Source organism: Ochotona curzoniae, unplaced genomic scaffold (genome assembly GCF_017591425.1).
Source record: "Ochotona curzoniae isolate NIBS_2020 unplaced genomic scaffold, NIBS_Ocur_1.0 contig_3819, whole genome shotgun sequence".
Classification (NCBI taxonomy): Eukaryota; Metazoa; Chordata; class Mammalia; order Lagomorpha; family Ochotonidae; genus Ochotona; species Ochotona curzoniae.
The window spans coordinates 10,098,242-10,119,403 of NW_024466004.1; the positions used below are offsets into that span (position 1 = coordinate 10,098,242).

The 21,162-nt window shown below is 38.4% G+C and overlaps 1 protein-coding gene across 12 annotated transcripts in view; it reads left to right on the forward strand.

The window, feature by feature from the left end:
* Positions 1 to 21,162, forward strand: part of RUNX2 (RUNX family transcription factor 2) — a 207,271-nt gene that overhangs the window by 131,921 nt on the left and 54,188 nt on the right. The gene's annotated exons all lie outside the window — the stretch shown is intronic.

Genomic DNA, 21,162 nt, shown 5'->3' on the forward strand with positions numbered 1-21,162 from the left:
GTGCAGTTGCCTTTTATCTGTTGAACACTGAGTTGTCCCTCGCTCATGAACCAAGAACATACAGTAGACACTAATTTTCTTTAACAGAGTTCTGTTCTTGTCTTTCTGTTTTAGCTTTTATACCATCCAAGTTAAACTTTGATGCTGATTTTGTTTTACAGAAACGAACCTGATAAATGAAATTAAGTCTATTTTACATTTTTTAAAGATTTATTTTTTATTCATTGCAAAGTCAGATATATACAGAGAGGAGGAGAGACAGAGAGAAAGATCTTCCTTCTGATGATTCACTCCCCAAGTGACCTCAATGGCTGGTGCTGTGCCAATCTGAAGCCAGAAGCCCAGATTCTCTTCTGAGTCTCCTATGCAGGTACAGGGTCCCAACGCTTTGGGCCGTCCTCGATTGCTTTCCCAGGCCACAAGCAGGGAGGTGGATGGGAAGCAGGGCTGGTAGGACTAAAACCGGCACCCATTTGGGATCCTGGTGCGTTCAAGGCGAGGACTTTAGCTGCTAGGCCATGGCACTGGGCCCTATTTTTAATTTTTTTATTTAAGAAAATCCAAAACTTCTTTGGTGACATACTTTTAATGCATAGCTAGGCCCTTTCTAGTTGTTTCTGTTCTTAAGAAATTTCAAGATTTTCAGCTCATTTTTTATTTAAACATTTTTTCCTAGATTATTAAACACAAACAAACAAAAAACCCCTTAGTTTTGGCTGAGCAAAACTGAGATATGAAGGTTACTGGAAATGAAAGTGGGCAGAGGGATTTCTCTACTCAATCAGTAGTAGGCATCAGAAACAAATAGCAAAAGTGAGAATCTAAATTTGAGTGTTGGCAGTGAAGGCAAAATTTCAATCAGATGTACATGATCTGGAATTGTTTCCTTCTCCCTCAAAAAGAACATCCTTAGATTCTCTCCTGTCCTGCCAAGTATTCCCTCCCAAGCTTTCGATAAGTTCTATGGGCCACACACGCAGGAACAGGGCTGTCTGTCACGGAACCCAGATGCCCAGCTGTGGAAGATAGCCTTTCAGCGGCATCAGCCTGCTTCTTGGCAAGGCTTTCAGGCACTCTAAAGAAAAGTCCTGAAGAGCCTGTGGGCCTGCCTTGTGATTCACACTGTGCCAGCTTGTATCTCATTCCTGCTCTGACTTTGTGGGCCTTCCATGCTTCTTTCTTAAAACCTTTCTTTCTCTTTCTCTTCCGGCCCCTACAATCTCTCTCTCTCTTTCGCTGTTTCTTGCTTTATTTGAAAGAATATTTGTGATTTTTGTTTGAGTTAGTCATACTGCCATGGATAGCTAGAACAACTTTACCTTGCATGGGTTATTCTTACACTGATCCAAAAAGATGTGGGTGGGTATCAGAAGGCAAAGATGTTATGGGAAGAAAAGAGATTCTTTATGCAGTGTGCCAAGTATATCAGCAAAATAAAAAACAGTTTTCACTCGTTCATTTTCAAACTTGATCTTTGTTAGTGTGAAGCAGAGAAGTAGTTGATTTCATAGCCAACTTCTGTAATAAAATTTGGATTCAGGGGCATTCTGGCATGGGTTAGCATATTCTGTTCTTAAGGGAATATTCTTAAGGCTTAAAGGGTGGTCCTTGAAAACAATGTGTAATAGTAGTATTTTTTTGGTTTAAGTCTTTATTTTTATAGTATTTCTGTTATTCAGCCTTTTCACTGACGGGATTTCATTTTCCTGCTCCCTTGATTATTTTAGTGTTAGTAGTTGAATGTTGCTAGAATTTACACAAGGGTGTGGTTTCCATTTTCCCCTCCCCCCAGCTCTACCGTGCTCCAGTTTTCTCACCTGCCAATTGTGGCTGAAGTCATTTCCCAGCAGAGCTATTGACTTTGGGAGATGCATTATTTCCGCTTCGTACTCTCTATGTGTGTGCGCCTTAATATCTGGCTGATAGTTGTTTCTGAACTGGGAAGTCTAGTTCATTTTTCTGTTTGACCCATGCAGAGCATTAACATGTGGCAGTCAGAGATGGGGGTAGCAGTGCCTTACACATGACGACAGGTGCTAATCTTCAAGGAAATTTACCTTGCATTCCACCCATTAAGGGCATGGTACATAAAACTGGCTTAATGTCTCTTTGAAGGTGTCAGCAGGCATATGTGGACCACACAGAATGGGTTTCACTGAAAGTAATAGACTGAAATTGTCTGCATAATTATTTTCATTGGATTGAGAATCAGCAGCCCTCTTTGGGTTCAGGAAATAAACCTCTGTTAAAAACATATGGCACTATTCTCAGAAGAGACGTTATTACAGGGCCACTTCCCTCTGAAATTTTGAGTCAGGAGTTCTTGAAAAGAGTCACATATGTGTGCAAACCACTGTCAAGTTTTCTTCCTCAGGCATAGCTGTGAAGTCAGATGATCCCTCGCCTTTTTCTCAGATGTCACTGTGCTCACCAGGTGCAAGGTCCTTGGGAAGAAGTAGGGTGGACTACAGCAGCACAGCAGCTGCAGGTATAAAAGTTAGGGCCAAGAAAAGTTACAGTTCCCTTTATCCAGTGAAATGTGATCTGTCAGTACTGAAAACACATCTTTAAAAATTTTTTTTCAAAAAGTTTTTTGAAATTTATTTATATTTATTTTATGATACAGTTCCAAAGACTCTGGAATTTCCCCCATCCCCACTGATTTCCCCTACTTTATTACAATAATATAATCCTTCGGAAAACAGTCGTTAAGTCCATCATTCTGCTGTTTAAGTGTATCCTGACATTGTAGGTATGGAGAATAGCAGAGTCCAGCAACCTATTGTCAAATATATATTTAAGTTTCATTGGGAGTCCATCTTTAATTTGCAAGTAGAGAGGCATGCTACATTGTATCTTCATATCTCAATATGATAGTCTATTACATAGTTAGTTCAGATGATTATGTATACATGAATGTTTACCTATATATCCATTGAGCTTGTATTTTGCATGAAGGTTGTCTTATATCAGAGAGATCATATGATATTTGTCATTTTGGGGTTGACTTATTTCACTGAGCATAATGGTCTCTACTTGGAACCATTTGGCTGCAAATTGTAGAATTTCATTCTTTTTAATGGCTGAGTAGCAGTCCATGGAATAGATATCATCAATGAAAACACATCTTAAGTTCAGGATGATTGCATTCTGCCTGTATAAACCATTAGTGCAGATTCAGTTGGCTTTGCTATTTTTTTCCTTTGTTCTGCTTCAGTGGCTATAAAATTTTCCTTTGAACTACTTGTTTGTTACAGTGCTAGGGTCTGCCAGCAATAGCTCTGATGGAGCAAAAAGTCAAATAAGAAGGTAGATAATGACTAGAAATATTTGCAAATGAACTGTATTAGGTCATTGCTAGGTAACATCTATAACATTTTAATTATATATATATTTGAATAATTAGCAATATAATACAATGTGCCAGTTGCTATGAGTAAATGTAGATTGCAAATTTTTTTGGTGGGGGGCAGCAGTTTTCAAGTTTAGTCCTTGTTGTAGAAAGAATGTAAGAAAATTTGGTATTTGTTGATGTCTGCTAATGAGCCTGGAATCTTACTAGGCTCTGTAGAGCTTAGTGTGGCTGTTGATAATGCTTGGCAGTTGAAATGCCTCCTTGAGTGCAAGACTCAAAGTTAGTACTTTTTAAGCATTATTTCAGCTTTTTATTTCCTATCCTAGATGAAGAAGGCAAAATATCCCATTACTGTAAAGAATATTCTTTTGTGAGAATGTTCTTGTTTGGTGGAATGATTGCTATCATACAGATTATTTCAATTACTGGCTCACATTTGTATTCAATAATTTATTTATAACATAAGCAATTTGAGTGCCTACTATGTGAGCTACAGAAAGTACCATGAGAACTAAACAGTGACCTAGGCATCATTATATGGCCCCAAATTAGAAGCTTAATATAATAAGAAAATAAGGCATGAATATTAGTGATTGTGATAGAAAATGAGAAAGGGCATGAAAAATTGACAGCTAAAATGACGTGGAAGTGAAGAAGTAGTTTTACTTCTATTTAGGTTGTGGAAGGAGGGTTTTATTAAAATCAAGCTGAGTTGAGGGTCATTAATTAAACTTATTGGTAGAAATTCTTGGTTTAAACACTGGATATATAGATAATGTCTTTGAAAAGACTAACATGGTATGACTTTTATTTTTATCATAGAAAAAAAAACCCTCTTTCATCTTTCCCTGCTCCATTTGCAGCTTTATAATGAAGGTATAAACTCAGGTGATTTCTTCTATTACGACTGTCATCTACTTTCTTGTCTGTTAATCTAGGACTGATTCAAAATTGAGGGCTACGTTAAAATGCTACCTTTTCTAGAACCTTAACAGTTCTACCACTTGTGAACTCTGTAGTTACTGATCTTCCCTGCTAAGGCTGCACCAATATCTCTAATGTGATTGTATCTTACATATTGTAGATATTCAGATGAATATAATTTGATTGACCAAAAATAGCTCAGGTATTGAATGAATCCCCTTGATGCATATTGAAGCCTGTTTTCAGATTAGTGTTAAGGAATAAAAAGTTACACTGCAAAATGGTTTATAAATTTAAAGATCAGCCTGGGGTCTAATTTTGAATTAATATAAAATAACTCCATTAGAAAATTAGAGGCGACAAAGTGTTTTTTTCAATGAATATTCCAAGTTGTTCTAGACTTTAGCAACTTTTGGAGTTCAGTTTTCGTAGGGAGGAAAAGGGGATCCAAATTTTTCAAGTCAAGTGTGTGGTTCAGCCTTTCTTTGTAAAGTTCCTTTGTGTATGTATTGGTCTATAAATGATACTGTCTGCATTGGATTCCTGCCATATCCTCATTCATACCAGATGAATTCTTTCTCTCATCCTTATATACATTCTTTAAGGTTTGTGAATGCAAAAAGGGGGGAGGATTAGAAAAGAGGCATTGAGTCTTTTAATTTTTCCCCACATTTCTCTTAAGGCTATGAGGCTGGCAGCTGATGGGATGAGAACTGGTCAGATAAACTGTGCCCTGAGATAGAAGGAGCCTTTGGAGAAAAACTGCTGGGAAGATTATGCTGGAAAAGGATGTTAAGTGTAGGACTTTTTGCTACCACTTCATACTTTCTTTTGCTGTCTCTCCATTGATGCTGACTTTGGTATTCGCATTCTTGATTTAATATTGAGGCGAGAAAAACATTGACTCTATGACTTGTGCCAAAGAGAAGTATGGAACTGAAGTTTGTCTTGTGAGTTGGCCTATGAAGGGCCTGTCACCATACAGTTGGGAGGGTTTTTAGGTCAGGTACTTTCTCTCCCTACAACAGTGTAAACAACTTACAATAACCGTTGTAAGTATTCTTCTACAAAGCTGCCTGTGAAGCAACATGAAATATGAGTCTGACATTCAGGAGTCTGGGGATGCATTTTCAGTAGTGATAGGTACTTGAAGTTATAGGTGCTAGTGAGGTTGCTTGGGGAATGGAATTAATAGAGGAAAATTGTCCTTTTTGACACTCGTCTTCAAATTAACTTTATATTCTGATCTTGGAATAGAAGGTTCTCTTGCCCTACTCTTTTTGTCCTTGAGACAGCCAAGAGCTGATTCAGAACTACTCCAGTGGCTGTTCTACAATCCTCTTGGGTGGGTGCTGCCTCCTGCTTGATCTTCATGACACCACTGAATCTTTCCTCCCTGATCTTGTTACCCTTCAAATACCTGTGCTTTTTAGGGTCCCATTTTAAGCACTTCATTCTACACCCATTCCTTAAGAGTCACGGCTTCATGTTTGGATGACTGCTGAAAATGCGTGTGCAGCCTCTTGTAAACTGCAGACTCATATTTCTAGTTTCCTGGGTATCTCCGCCTAAATATATCCCATGGGTTCTTCAAATGCATGTGTCGCACATGGCTACTTCATGCATCCAGTGTGACATTTGGGATTCCCCACTTCTGCCTTAGCCAAAGTTCTCCACTTACACATGAACTTCTTTCGGTTAACTCGATCATGTTGACCAAGCCAGAAACCTGAAACTCATTTTCTGTGCCTTATTGCCTACATCTGATTCCATTGCACTGTTGTCTGCATCTATGTTCTACATCTCAGACGCATTCCCTCATATTTGTGAGTGATGTTACAGCTTAGTTTAGTACTTATCTCTTGGCCTGATTAGAAAAGTAATTTCCTAACTGGTTTTGTGTCTCTAGCTTTACTCCCTTCTAAACCTGTCTTTCCTTGTAAAGAAAAGGGTATACATAAACTTGGAACCAGCTCATGGCATACCCCTTCTTCTGCAGCTCCCTGTTGTTTAAAAAGTGAAATTCTGCCTCCATGCTCTGGTGACAAGACCCTTCAGCATCTGATCTGCCCAGGTGCCTTTCACTCACACCTCTGATGCTGAGCTCCAGCCCTGTCAAATGACTTCACCCTGCACTTTGTTATTTCGGGGTCTTTGTGTCTGCTGTTATTTCCGTTTGGAATGTCTTTTGCATTTGCTTGACTGCATTCTACTCATTCTTTGAGTCTTCTTAGATGCCATCTTCTGGGAACTTTTCCTGGCTGCTCATGGAAGTTTGATTTTTTTTTTTTTTTGGTTTTTGGTTTTTTGGTTTTCCTTTGGCTGTATATTTATTCCTTTGTTATGTTCGTTAACATGATAATAATTAATGAAGAATGAAGAATAATAAATAATTACTGCTGTAATCATTTATTTTTATGATACATTTGGTCCATTATATGGTGGAACCCTTGCCTTAGCATAGTTCCTAGTAGATAATAACTACATAGAGTGTTTCCATTGCCCAAATGAATATTATATTTGCATAGTGAGTTTTCCTGTGCAGGACTTTTACACCTCTTAACATTTTGTGCTGATGACATCATATGATGCATATACTTTGATCCCCATTTGACAGATGAGGAAGTTGAGTCATGGGAGAGAGCTGAGTCACAGAAACAAAAGATTATTTGCCCACACTCTCACAACCATGTTAGTGGCAAACTGGAACTTTCAAGTTTTTCTACTTCTTGTATAGTCAGGCTGGGATTTAGATAAGGCCTTTTACTTTTAGTAGATATAACCTAAATCTTTTATTTCTTTATATACTTACTTAGATTTTTATTTATATAAAGAATCAGCGGAGTTGGTAAATAGAATCCTAAGAATATGATGCATACATCTCTTTTTCTCCCTCACTCATTTTTCCCTGTTTCCTTCCCTCTCTGCCTTCTTGTCCTCTTTCTCTCCTTCCTTCCCTCCTTTCCTCCTTCTCTCTTGTTCTCCCTCCCTCCCTTTTTGCTTCCTTCCCTCTTTCCTTCCTCACATTTTGCAGTAGTATATTTTTATACTCAAAGGCTTAGTGCTTCACCAAGTAAATAGTTCAACAATTAAAAAGTAGAAAGACCACTGTTAGCCTTGTTTTTTAACCACTGTGTGAAGCTCACTGATTATGTGTTTGTGTGTATGTGTAATGCATTGTGGCAAGTGGGGAATCCATAGATCAGTGATTCTTAAAATTGGAGTTGGGCAGTTTGTTACCACAGATGTGAATAATTCTGTAATGAGTAGTTCATGAGTTGTCGTGAGTGACGGGATTCCTTTTACTCACATATTCTCTTTTGTAATACATTTTTAGCAGTCCTTACTTCTATAGGACAGAGATTTTTATTGCTGAAGCTCCAGAGTTGTTTAGTAGAATTTGTTGAGCCATTAAGCAGTTGATTCTCTTTTTGAAGTATGCACATATGTATGTATATATGAATGTATGTGCTTAGTTATTTGAAAGGCAGAGTGACATAGAGGAAGGGAAAGATCTTCCATCTCCTCTCCAAACGCCCACAATAGCTGGGACATGATTAGACTGAAGCCAGGGACCAGGAACTCCATCTGGGTCTCCAACATGACTGATGAGGAAGAAACCAACTATATGCGTATCAGTTGCTGACTCGCAGCACCACATAAGCAGAAAGCTGGATCAGAAGCAGAGGTAGAGGTCGTATCCAATCCCAGGCACGGACACTAACCCTGAGGCCAGTGAATTCTTGGAAAGAGCCTGTCTGTACAGAAAGAATACCATTTCTGTTAATGTTCTCAGTGAAAAGTCTGTGAGAGGGATAGGACCCAGAAGAGAAAGAATTAAATGATGACATTCTTTATTGATTACTTAACCTTCCAGATTGTCTTACTTCTTTTCTAGTGGTTTCCAAAATTTTTTGAGCGTGCATCATTTTTAAATAAATTGAAATCATGTAGTTAATCTTTAGTCTGAGAATATTGTGCAGCAAGGGAAGGTATGTTCTGTGGTCAGGAGTGCTTTTGGAGTCTTGGTGCCAATACATTCCTATTGCGAGGGTTGATTCTTGAGAGGACAGCATCCCTAGCTGGCTGAAGAAAAGTGGAGTTCATGTTAGTAGGGCTGCTGTCTCTGATGGGCACTCCCTCCCTGTAAATATGTATTCACTGAACAGGGAGTATGTACATTTATAACTATACATATGTTATATGTGAGTGACACATATATCTTATATACTGCACATGGTTGGAAGAAAAAATTGTTAAACTATCATTGCTAATTAAATAATTCACTTTGAAGCTAGTGTACAGAAATCTATAAAACTTGACACTACCCTTGCTTTTGAATACAGAAAGAAGTTTTCATTTTAATCATTTGTAGGTTTTTAAAAAATACTAACCCATACCAGTTTACTTCCTTTGGTTTGAAATTGCTTTTCTAATTTGCTGTGCCTTGAACAAAAGGGATAAAACTTGTGTCTTCTAATACTATATAACATTACTTTAGATTCCCTTTTATATAACAATAACTTGATCCTACTCAAAATACTTGGCATGTTTCGTGACAGAGTGGAATGTAAGAACACTTTAGAAGATTTGAATGTGAGTAAACTCAAGGAGTTTTAGAATGAAGAGGTACAGTTTTCAGTTTCTTATTCAGAGTTCACAGAAGATAAGAATACTGGGATTAACACAACAGGCTCCCTTCATTACATATGGCTGAATACAGCAATTATCTGTCTATCAAGACTAGTAAACTGTGCAGTGGCATTAAGGAAGGGTGGATGGATAGGTGGATAATTCTATTGCATTGGAACTGGGTGATGATATGTGAGGTAATCTTCCAGTTTAACTTGTGAAAATTGTTTTATTTTGGAGTGTGTATCATGTTACCCTTGCTGCCTAGAGAGAAATGGTTTTTTGTTGTTTATATTGTTGGCTGCATTTTTTTAGTTCCTTACCCATCTGAATTTTATTAGGGGGGTTATTTCAAAGACATATCTTGTTTAATCATGTTTAAACAATCTGTTTAAGACCTGTTGTGTAGATATAAACACAATAGTCCTTTAATGTAATAAAACAGACTTCTGACAGACATAGCCCATAATAGACATCCATCCCTTATTGCTTAAGCTGCTGTTCCTTCCATGCCTGACCTGAGAGGGTAACCACAGAGCTCAGCCGACCGCATTCGCTGGTGAGAAGACACTGACATGCGCTGTATGTGCTGTTTTAATGTCTAGCAAGCAGAGAATTGCAGAGGAGCACACAATTGGAGAGGCCTTAGACTAGCTTAAAACTAAGTACCTTAAATCTGTTTTAATGGCTGTGTTTACATCTCCTTCTTCTTCATTCCTTTAAAAAGTAATCAGGTTTCGCAAGCGTTAAGAAAACCACCTCTCTTGCCAGCTGGACTAGGTCCAATTTAAGTAAGAAGTCCACCCCCCCCCTTTTCTTTTCACTCTTTTTCTTTTTTCTTCTTCTGTGATCTTCCCTGCCATTCAGCTCAGCAAGACCAGGCTGCAGGAGCTGGCTGAGTCTTTCCTTGGTTATTACTTTCTAACCTTTTCTCACTGTTTCAGAAATGGGAAAATTGAGAATGATGTTCTGCTGCTGTGGTAATAAAGAAGAGAGGAGCCCTTTGCTTCCAATTAAGAGAAGAGTTCTCTCTGTCTATACTGCGTTAGTTGAAGATGAGGAAATCAATGACATGGTTTCTGTCCTTTCATTCTTCACTGTGCCTTTTATAATTATTGTATTAGAATCAGACATGGTGGTCTCTTATCTGGCTTGTGTGTCCTCTTCTAAAGGTGAATTGGTGGGTGAACAGCTGTTCAGATTGATGTCTCTGTGGGAAAGCCACTGGTGTGGCTCACTAAGCCACCTACTTGTTTCACCTCACATACCCTTTGATACACACAACTATTTCATTTGGTGAAGCCAAATTTATATAGTGCTTTCTTTATTTGTTCTGCTTTAAGTGTTATGTCTAAGAAGCCTTTGACTGTAAAGCGTTACAAAGAAAAAAAAAAGGGAGCCCTTTGCACTTCTTATTTACTATTGTGTAGTGCTTTTTTTTTGTTTAAATTTTTCTGTGTGTGTGTGTGTGTGTGTGTGTTTGTCTGACATAACATGCATAAAACCATCATAATGAAGGGAAAACAGGGAGGACTGCATACTAAGGAAATTGAGCCAGAAACCAGGAATTGCGTGACAGTCGTTTATAGACTAGTTGTCATTGTACTCTTTGAAGAATAATGCCATCCATGTTTAGCTGGATTATTGGCAAATAAACAGTGATTTTTTGTTCAGCTCTGGAAACTACCATTTTCACTGCGAAAAACCTTATTAAAAGTAAATCTTCACATCTCGATGAGGTCTCCATAAGAACTATGTGGTGTGTGTGTGTGTGTGTGTGTGTGTGAATATATCAGAGTGAAAGAAGGCAAAAGAATGTTTTTGGAACTAAGCCACTCAAGTTTTACTAAGTTTTGGGAGTAAAGAGTAGACATAGAGAAAGAGATCTTTTGTTCATTTCCCAGAAAGTGAAGGGAGAAATGAAGGGTCAGATGGCCCAGGATGGTTGTGTATGTTGAGTTGTAATTAGTCGGAGAACAAGAAATGTTGTGGTAAAACGAAGTCCGAAAGACAAGCTATAATGTCATACAAATCTCTGAAGTCAGCCTCTCTAGTTTTTGCTTCTTTGTCATTTGGGTCTCTTCCTCAGCTTTTCTTAGTCTTCTTTGCGAATGTGGGAAGCCTGATTTCTAGGAGGGGTCTGATGCTTCCCATGTCACTGCCTTGTTCAATGATTTAAGAAAGTCACAATATTAGTTTTTTTTTATTCTCTTCCTGCAAACATGTTACCCATATCTTCTGTTTTATATTTATATTATGCTTTCATCTGGTATTTCTTTTAAAAAAATTAAATCCTTTCTTTCTTTTTACCTCTCATGAAGTTTCTTTTTCTTAAATCTCTCAAGTTGTTGAGTTTGTTTTTTCTTAAAGGATTATGCTTTAAGTAAATGGCTATTAGAATTTACTCACTAACGTGTGACTGATACAGCCACAGTCTGAAAGCCCTGACCTTTCTTCTAGACACTTTGTGCTTTGGATTGTTGTGATGTGCAACAACCTAAAACCTTGTACGCAAATTAATATTTTACAATCTTTGGTTTGTATGTTTATGAAAATGTCTTGAATTCTTTAACGTTTAGAGTGCTAAATTTTGTAAGGGATGGGTCTTAAGGCCTCTCACCCGCATCTAATTGTAGTTTTTAGAGAGTGAACTTTTTTGTTATTAAGCTCAACTGCAGCCTTTTATTATTGAAAGATCGCAAATTCAGCTTTGCCATTTTTTTTTTCTCCTATGAACTGGAGTTCCTAGAATATTTCTATGGAGTCTATGGCTTAACTATGTTATTATGTCTCTTGAGTAGATTATATTTTTCTTCCCATAATTATGTTTTACCCAAGAGACTGGAAAGGCTTCAGACCTCTCTTGGGTGAAATTGCTCTTCCTCTCTTTTCTCTTGACAAACTCTGAATCCTGCATGCCTGACTCTATTCAAGGGCTGAAAATGGAGCTCTTAAAGATATGTGGCAGTGATTATAATTTTTTTTTCCTTTAGGAATTGGTTTATATATTAAGAGTGGCCCTTAGAGAGAAGCTCTGTTAGCTCATTTTTGAAATGCCATCAGAGAAGAATCTCCTGGAAGGAGCTTTGTTTATGATCTGTGGTCCTTTGTCTGAAGCCACACACTAACATTGCTCTAGGGCTGTCTCCTCTCACGAGCTGTGCTGTGTCATATCTGCATGGCTGTTAATTTCCAGTGGCTTAAGAGGGGCTAGAAGCCTTAAACATGAAGACAGTTTCTTAGTCAGTTTCATTATTCTAGTCCAGAAATAGCTCTTTGACCTGAACCAGACAGTATACTCTTAGGAGAAAAAAGATGACTCAGCAGCCTTTCCCAGCAAAGATTATAGACTCATCAATTTTACTGTGGGAAATGTTTCCCAATAGTCAGCCCCACTGCTCCCCCCACAGTCCCTCACCGTCTGCCTTTTCCTGACAAAAGGAGAGATAATTTTAAACTTATTCATGTTCTTATTTATTAACAAGCATCTGTTGTACACCTTCTCTGTATGTACCTAGGGTCTGCGTTTGTGCTAGACATAGAATATGATACTCATTTGCATGGGTTTCACAGCTAAGTCTTGGAAAATCTAACATAATTGGATTTCTGTTTTTGTGAAATACTTTGTATCAATTATAATAAATTAGCTCTTACTGAATACCAACTGTACTTAAACAAAAAACATGTATAGTTAAGAAAAAACAGTGGTAGGAACAGACGTTTAGCCTGATAGTTAAGACGTCTACACCCCACGTTGCAGTACCTGTGCTTGATCCCTGGCTCCAGTTCCAGACTTGAGCCTTCTGCCCGTGTAGATCCTGGGAGGCAACTGATGGCTCAGTAATTGAGTTCTTGTCACACCCGCATAGGGGATTTAGATTTTGTTCCCAGCTCCTGACTTTGGCTCCAGTCCAGCCCTGGATGTTGCAATAGATGCAAGTTCAGTTTATCTGTCTTCAGCTTTTTCCTTGTCTGCCTCTTGAATAAATGAAAATTAAAACAAACGAGCAAAATGTTTATAGCTGTTCTCAGCTACGTTAAGTAAAGGGATCACCAAGGGCTATGAGACAGAAAACACTAGAACCTTGAGATAATCAAATTGAAAATAGGAAATGATTTTGCAAAATGGAATTTCTGGGGAGAGCGTGTCCCAAGTAGGGGGAACAACTTGACTAGAGGTATGGGGCCTCTTTGAAGGGTGGTAGATAGACTGGAATGAGTAGAGCATAGACTAGGAATGATTGAATTGTGTTCATTGGGATGAGCATGATCACAAACAGGGGGCCCGTTTTTAGAGTCCTTGCTTGCTGAGCTCAAGAGGCTCAATTTTTTAATGACCAGTAGAAAACAATGAAAGGTTCTGAGCTTAAGTTAAGCAATATGATGTTAATATCTTGGGGCAGGAGGAGCTTTAAAAGTTAGGGCAACTGTGTCCGGCCTGGTAGCCTAGTGGCTGAAGTTCTTGCCTTGCATGCCCCAGAATCTCATATGGGTGCCAGTTCTAATCCTGGCGGTCCCGCTTCCCATCCAGCTCCCTGCTTGTGGCCCGGGAAAGCAGTCAGGGATAGCCCAAAGCCTTGGGATCCTGTACTTGCGTGGGATACCCGAAAGAAGTTCCTGGCTCCTAACTTTGGATCGGCTCAGCTCCGGCCATTGTGGTCACTTGGGCAGTGAATCATTGGGCAGAAAATCTTCCTGTCTGTCTCTCCTCCTCTCTGCATATCTGACTTTCCAATAAAAATGAATAAATCTTTTTTAAAAAGTTAGCTCAACTAACCATTTATTTTTGTTAATCAAAGATACTAAGATTTACAGAGTTCCATTAAATCTCCTCCATGGCTGTAGGGACTAGTTGGTGCCCTTGCCCTTTTTCATAGCGCAGCCTGTTCCTGTGGTATATGAGCCAAAAGCTAGAAGTTAGGAGCAGTGCTAGTGGGAAGCAACGGACCATTCCTGAAGAAACTGTAATGGGCTTGAATGAATAATGGGATCTAGGAAAGGAGGTTGCTAGATTTGGAGGTACATAAACTAGAAAAGGTTAACAATATTGTAATTTAGAGAAGGGGAAGCACACAGGACTCGAATAATCCTCAATCTGGTATGAGTTAGAACAGCCACAACAACAACAACAACAACAAATTACAGCACCATGAAAAAACACGCCACTGAGTAACCAACACAGGAGTGACAAAAAGGAAACACAAAAGTCTCTTGGAAAAAAATGATGCCATTGTATAATCCATGAGCCAGTGATGAATTCAACAAGAGAAAAGAAATTATTTGAAATAAAAAAAAACTGAAATAAAAAAACATCAAAACACCTTGGATACAGCCCAAAAAAGCAAGCAAACAAAAAACAGTATGGATTGGATTATTGAAGTCACACTTTCCATGCTGGTTTCTTTATATGAGAGAGAACATATGGTATTTGTTCTTTTGTGATTGACTCATTTCACTGAGCATGATGGTCTCTAGTTGGGACCACCTGGTTGTAAATAGAATAATTTCATTCTTCTTAATTGCTGAATAATATTCCATGGAGTAGACGTGTCACAGTTTCTTTAACCACTCTTCTTTGGACGGACATCTGGATTGATTCCATGTCTTTGCTATTGTAGATTGTGCTGCTGCCAAACATAGGATTACAGATCCCCTTCTCATATGCAGATTTCACTACTATTGGGTATATTCCTAGGAGCAGGATAGCTGGGTCATATGGCAGGTTTATTTGCAATTTTTCAAGCACTCTCCATACTAATTTCCACAGTGTTGTACTAGCCTTCACTCCCACCAGCAGTGAAGGAGGGTGCCTTTCTCCCCACATCCACGCTAGCAGGTGTTGTTAGTTGAGTTCTGAATGTAGGCCAGTTAGGTTGTACCTCAATGTGGTTTTCATTTGTATCTCTCTGACGGATAGGGAGCATGAGCATCTTCTCATATGTCTGTTAGCCATTTGAATCTGTTTCTTTTGAAAAATGTCTATTCATTTCCTTTGCCAATTTTGTTACAGAGTTGCTTGTTTTTTTTTTCTTCTTTTTTTGCTGTCCCTGAGTTTATGAAGCTCGTTGTAAATCCTGAATATTAGTCCCCTATCACTTGTGTTCTGTTGGTTGCTTCTTCACTTTGTTAAGTGTTTCCTTTGCTGTACAGAAGCTTCTTAGTTTGATGCAGTCCCATTTGTTCATTTTGGATTTGATTGCCTTTGCTTTTGGCGTCTTTTCTAAAAAGTCTTTCCCTGTTCCTATATCTTGGAGTGTGCTTCTTTTGTTTTCCTTCAATAGTTTGATGGTTTCTGGGTGTAGATTTAGGTCTTTGCACCATTTAGAGCTAATTTTCGTATAATGTGACAGGTGTAGATCTTGCTTCTTAATTCTGCATGCTGCTCTTCAATTGCCCCAACAACATTTGTTGAATAGACCAGGATTTTTGCCTGGATTGTTTTCAGTTTTCTTGTCCAAGATTAGTTGATTATACATGTGTGGACTCCCTTATGGTGTTTCTATTCTGTTCCACTGATCTTCTCTGTTTCTGTACCAGTACCAGACTGTTTTGATAACCACTTCTCTGCAGTATGTTTTGAGGTCTGTGATTCCTCCAGCCTGATTTCTATTTTTCAGGATAGTTTTAGCTACTTGTGACCTTTTGTGATTCCAGATGAACTTTTGTATCATCTTTTCTATTCTGAGAAGAATGTTGTTGGGATTTTGATTGGGATTGCATTGAATCTGTATATTGCTTTTGGTAGTATGGTCATTTTGATAATGTTGATCCTACCAATCCAGGAACATGGTAAGGTTCTCCATTTTTCAAGATCTTCTATTTCCTTTTTAAATGATTTATAGTTTTCATCATAGAGGTCTTTCACATATTTAGATAGTTTAATTCCTAGGCATTTAAGATTCCTTTCCTCTATTTTAAAGGGGACTGTACTTTAAATTTTTTTCTCATCCATGGAATTATTTGTGTACACTAGTGCCATAGATTTGTGTTCATTAATTTTGTATTCTGTAGTGTTTCTTTGGTTGCCTGTCTTCCCCACTAAATTATGACTCTTCGAAGCAAATAGCTTATGTTAACATGTTTTTCTGTTCTCTCCTCTATGGCCTAGTGAGACTTGCATGAAATATACACTGGTTGGAATAACTGGTTTGAATGTGGATGTTGGTACTGAATCTTTACTGATGTTACACTGTGGATCTTTGAATTTTGCTAAAAATTAGATCTTGATGATAACCAAGATACTACAAGTATATATCTTATTAAAGAAGTGAGTGTTTAAAACTATTTAAGACACAGCCGTAAAAAAGTGAGCTTCCTCACAGTGTGCCCTAATAATCAGCAGAATAACTTTGTTGTGCCTTAGTGGGGTGAGCTGCAGATAACATACTGCTTTTGAAAAATAGCATGCTTATTTATTCATGTGAAGAATTATTTACTTGGAAGGGAAAGTGATACACACACATTGAGAATCAGAGAGGGAAAGAGAAAGAGAGAGGGAGAAAGCAAGATCTTCCATCCATTGGTTATGCAAAGGCTGGGCCTCAGCCAGGCCTCAGCCAGGATCCCAGAACGCCAGTCATGTCTTCCACATGGGCCATATTCTATTGTCTCCTCATTAGAAGAGAGCTGGATCAGATTTGAACAGTCAGGAGTTGAACTGGAGCTTTAATGTAGGATATTGGTGCTGCAAATGATGGTCTGATGCCCTGAGCCACAATGCTAGCCCCTCCTATTTTTGCTTTTTTTTTTTTAATGCATCATGGCATTATTTAGGGGTGATGCTCTAACTGGTGTAATGTATCATGTTGTAGTTATTTTGCTTTGAGTGGTGTCTGGCTGGGGGCCACACAGCTCTTCAAAGTTGTTACGTATTTCTCAATCAATTTTTATAAAAGTGGGCAAATGGATTATATTAAAGAGGCAAATTATTTCTGCAGTTCACAAACCGCATTTTCAGGGCCTTTATGTACCAGTTTTAGGTGTGTGATGTTTTGAGAGCAGAAATTACTTTGCTAATATGCATTTTGGATAGGGAACAATGAGGTGGTATGCTGGACTTGCTTAGTGACTTAACAGTTCCTCTAGAATCTTTGGTCTAAGGATGTGTGAATTCTTTGACCTTTTGATCATGTGTTCTTGAATTTATTGCAACAAAAGTCATATTCAGCCAAACATACCTACCTTTTTGATGGAAATCTTTTTTGAAAACTGTGTTTTCTTTGCCATTTTAAATTCATTTTTGGTCATGATTTACTCTGAATAACTGCTGTCACACTAGAAATATCTGAAACCAGCTATATGCTCACAGGAGAGAAGAAAGCACCATTTAGGAAACCCGAGTTCTAGTCCTGCCACTAACTGGGTGACTTTGGGCAAGTTATGCCCTCTCTCAGGGATTCAGGGTCCTTATTCATAAAAGAAAGTACATTACTTGAACATTTAGTCTAAATTATTTCTGTTGCCCTTTTCATGTTTCTGATTCTAATTCACTCTCAAACTTTCAATAATGCTTAAGGATCATAACAAGAACAAGTAGGGCTTTTCAGAACGAAAGAAAACTTTTCTGAAATGAATACTTCTTGGTAAAAATTTGTAGGAAATACCAATCAAGGCTTGTTTGTAGGGTTTGCCCACTGGATTCACTGGATTGCCTAATAAGAAAAAAAAATTTTTTTTGAGAGGCACTGGGGAAAGATACTGCTGTAATATGATATTTTGGACCAGAAAAATTTCTTTCAATTAGGCCTTTGTTTAAAAGAGGAGAATATGTATTCACTCATTTATTGTACAAATAGTCATTGAGTACCTGTTGTAACAGCAGGCATTGAAGTAAGCTATGAGAATACAACTGTGAACGGGACAGAGTACTCATTTCTCATGGGATTTAGCAGGCAGAAAAGACAAACAGATATGCAAGAAAATTATAGATTGTGGTAACCACCATAAAGGAAGAAAGAGAGGGCATACATGAGAGGGTGGGAAACTATTTTGGTTATGGGAAGCAGGCAAAGGACTCTAGTGGGAGGTAGTGTTCACCCTGAGGTCTAAGGAATAAGAAGGAACAGGTCAGGGAGAATCAGAGAAGTGTTTCAGAAAGATGCATAGCTGTTACGCTGGGAAATGAAATGGAGGCATTTGGATGCCCAGAGAGGGTTGATAGGGTCTTGGACTGGGGCTATAATAGTAAGGTAGAGAGAATTGAACCAGATGGGAAATGCAAGGAGATATAATTGGAGAAACTTGGTAATGGATTGAATCTAGGAGGCAAGAAATAGGGAAAAATAAAAATATCTGGGTTTTTGAGTTAAGCATTTGTTGTTATTTACTGGGAAAGGGGATTGTTAGGGAAGAATGAAGTTCTTTGGAGGGAAGAATCAAGAATTATGCCTCAAATATATTGTGCTTCATAGGCTTTTCAGGGGAGTTGTCAAGTAGGCAAAGAGACACGTACTCTAAAACGCAGAACTTGATTTACCTGAGAGGCAAGGAAGTTGTTGGAGTGCATAGGTGACAGTCATGCCTTGAACTGAGACCATCTTGACTAGTGTTCTCAACTTCGGCTGCATGAAATGGATCATATGATGCACTTTTAAAATATGACTTTTGAGAGTATTTATCCTGGCACTTGAGATAACTGTTTCCCAAATCCAAGTGCGTGTGTACAGATCCCAATTTTGTCTATAGCTCCTGATTCCAGTTTCCTGCCAATGTAGGCTATTGGAAGCAGTGGTGATGGCTCAGGTAGTTGGGTTTCTGATACCCATATGGGAGACATGGATTGTGTCCTGGTTACAAGCTCTAGCCCTAGCTCAGCCCTGATTATTGCAGACATTTAAGCAGTGAATCAAAATATGGACTACACGTGTGTGTGTGTGTGTATGTGTGTTTGTGTGTTTTGTCTCTTTATCTCACTTTCTCTCAAATAAAAGTAAAATAAAATAATGCTTTCTCCCAGTATTCACTCCCAGAAATTCTTTGTGAGGCCTGAACAACCATGTTCTTCAAAGCTTCCTAGAGAGCTTTCTTTGCACGGTGGGAGATCCACTGCTTTAAGAGGATTTGCAACTGAACTTTCACATAGTCTCTAGTAACAGGTGCTCCATTCTTTCTTCTTCTTCCCTCTTTGGAAGATCTACCCACTGGCCTTTTGATGATGGTCCTTGGTGCTCCCTGACCAAGTATCTTGTCCTTGGTTTCAGTCAGTGTGTCCGTTGTTTGCCGTCTTCTTGATTTCTGAAGGTGCCTTTTCAGTGCTGAGGATTTAAGTGAATCTTCTTTTCTTCTTTCAGCCCATCGTTTGAATGTTACCCTGATGTGGTTTAGTGGTAGTGGGTATTTGTCATGGTTGAAAGATGAAGAACCTGCTTGAGTTTTGCTTTTAATTGTACTGTAGGAATTTTCTTGTGGTTGCAGTGGTTGCTGTGAAGGGGTAGACATCTTCAGGGAGAAGTGTGTGTGTGTTTTGTGTATGTGCATCTGCAGAGAGATGTTTCCTGATGTCAGCAGAGTCTGGCTAGCTTCCTTTGAAGATGACTTCCAAAAGATCATTGAAACTTTAGCATTTTACCTGCTCCTAAATTTTTCACACTTCCCAGTGCTACTCCCGGTTGTTTACCCATGCCTGCACTTTCCTATTACTCCTTAAAGTGCTGGGTTAAGAGAAAATAAAAGTGTACGCAGCTATCCATATGCTGAGCTCACGTCTTATCCAGCCTTCATGAAAACCTAATGAAGAGGCTTTACGTACAAATCAGAGGAAAACTTATTAAATTTTGTTGTGACCCATGGCCCACATAAAGTCTCAGCACATAAAGGAACCATGCAAGTTTCTGTAGCCCTCCCCTTATCCCTTAGGGGATCTGGTGTTCCAAAAATATAGCCTGTTAAGAAAAATAACTTCCAAGGACAATTCTATAAGCTTTCTTGTTCATGTTTACAGCTGTATCAACATAACACTAACATTTTGTGTGTGTGTGTGTGTGTGTGTGTGTGTGTGGTGGGGGGAATGGAGAAAGAGAAATACTATATAATTCTCTAATTGCTAGACATGGCGAAATGTATTGATGGGAGTTGGTGAGCTAGGCTGCAGCCATTTGTTTAGGGTAATGAGTGAGTTATTAACTTTGTAATTGAATCCTTGCTGCTACTTCTGCTTATGTTGAAAACCAGCCGTGGCACCTCACTGAGATTAGTTCTTAGGTGTCTTACAGTACTACAGTCTGGTTATTTTTAGTCTTACATAGCAATTGTGGAGAGTAGAGAATGTTAGAAAGCCGACACTGATGGAAGCACGTGATGAACGAAAGCTCAGTCAACTTGGACTACACTATTCTTATCAATAACTGAGAACTACAGGCTAATTGTCTTGCTTCTGCAAGCATTGGTTTCTTTATTTGTTAACACCTTACTTGTTTGGCTTAGGAGCTGTTTTGGATCACCTCTAAAAGTCTTTGAGGGTTTTAAAAATCTCTTTGCAATCTGTCTAAAAATTCATAAATACAGAGGAAAACAACTAATAAACAATGAATTTCTCCAGTTTTTCCTGGTCTTTTTTTTTTTAAACCAGGTCCAGTCCTTCTAGCAGATACCCCAAATTTGCACTGGCAGGAAATAGGGTAGTGGGTGCATTTCAGTTAATGGGTCTAGTTGGAACATGTTTGGCTGTGGAGACAGTTACACTCATATTACCAAGCCTTGGCTTTCCTGTCTGTTTTCTTTGGTCTGGGTAGGCAATGAAAAAGGAGACAGGAAAATACATTTTGGGGCAAATAAAATAAGGAATTTGTCTTATGAAGACAGCTTATAGTTTGGAAACGGTAATGTTCAATTTAACCCTATCTTGATACATTCCTCTTGTCCTGCTTATGTGGAAAATAGTGTTTGTAACATCCATAACGTGGTGAGGAATTCTCCATCTTGAAGAATTTTAATAATTCCCCTTCAAGATTTGTTTTTTTTTTCCTTTATGGATGATAATCCTAACAAAGGATAAATTCAGAATCCACTTATCATTGTATGAGTTCTTAGAATCAGCTTCAGTCTCTTAGTATTTTTGCTGAAATACCATAACAGAAATGCTAGGTACAGAATATGAGGAAAGGAAGTTTTTGTGTATTCCTGTTTATGCTTTAGGCATTGTACTTGCTCATCACAGCACCACTCTGCAGAGTTAGAGTTAGCTGTGTCAGACTAGCTTCAGATGTTTTACTGTAATATTTGCACCAAGACACTATCCAGTATCCTCATCTGAA